At 41.3% G+C, this 1,107-nt stretch overlaps 1 protein-coding gene across 1 annotated transcript in view; it reads right to left on the minus strand.

Annotated features, from left to right (window-relative positions):
- The window catches only part of LOC106011274, a 35,119-nt gene that overhangs the window by 2,806 nt on the left and 31,206 nt on the right, over positions 1-1,107 (minus strand). The window lies entirely within an intron of this gene.

The following is a 1,107-nucleotide window of genomic DNA, read 5'->3' on the forward strand; positions in this document are numbered from 1 at the left end:
AAAACAACAACAAAAAAAAAAAACCAACTACAAAAAACTAATAAATAACAAAAGAAAAAAGAAACGGACCCGTCTTGAGGAAAGGGTAAAACAACAGGTAAAAAAAGCAGTTCCGTCGATAAGCTGCCCGTGTTGAGGAGTAATGAAGGTGAATTCTGTCTGTTGGCCTTTTGAATCCGACTTTGTGAGTGTGTGTGCGCATGTGTGTGTGTGTGTGTGTGTGTGTGTGTGTGTGTGTGTGTGTGTGTGTGTGAGTGTGTGTTTGTATAAACATATGTATTTGTGTGCGTGCGTGTGCGCAAGTGTGATGTATGGGTGGGCGTGCGTGAATGCGTGTATGGGCGTGGAGAGGGGTGGGAGAGTCCCTTTTTAGTTGTGAGAATCTTATAATATTTCCCATCTCTATTTATCAGCAGCGCCACTTCTTGAATAGCCTTCTTTCTGGCTAAGAATCCAGTCAGACGGAAGCCACATACGCACGCTCTCTGGGTATGACTGACACAAAAAGGCCAATCGTTTGCTTGCTCATCATGTATATTTTCTCTTGTCTTGTCTTGCGTGCAAGCGGAATGCCGGGCTTCTTTTAAAGAACGAATAATATAATTATGTAACAGGCTGCAACGTATTTTATTATTTGTATATATTTATGATTGTATGCGCACAGACATTTTCTTAGATTTTCTCATTCCCGTGGGCATGATTTTTGTCGTATTTACCATCAATATCTTTGAGTGCTAGATAATTATAGACCGTTTCCAATTTGTTCCATGATAAGGCGCCCTTGTTTTGGCGTTGCACTTTCCCCACTGTATGGCCTGCCCAAGAAGATCGACCACGGAAGGACCCTATTACAATCCTTTTATCAGCAACAGTATTACACTTTACATTAATTCGATTGTCGATAAACCCCATTGACCCCTAATCTGTTCTGTGCGTTTTAAATCACATATTTGTTAAGACCCTATTTGCTCTCGCCCTCTCAACTGTTTTTTCTTGTACAAGCCTTCATCCTTTTCTTTTCAGTTTCTTTTCATTTTCTTTTGGAGGCATATTCTTTCCCCATCCCCCCTCGTCCCCTTAAACACACTCACACACACACACACACAC

The sequence above is a fragment of the Aplysia californica genome, unplaced genomic scaffold (assembly GCF_000002075.1).
Source record: "Aplysia californica isolate F4 #8 unplaced genomic scaffold, AplCal3.0 scaffold00083, whole genome shotgun sequence".
Classification (NCBI taxonomy): domain Eukaryota; kingdom Metazoa; phylum Mollusca; class Gastropoda; order Aplysiida; family Aplysiidae; genus Aplysia; species Aplysia californica.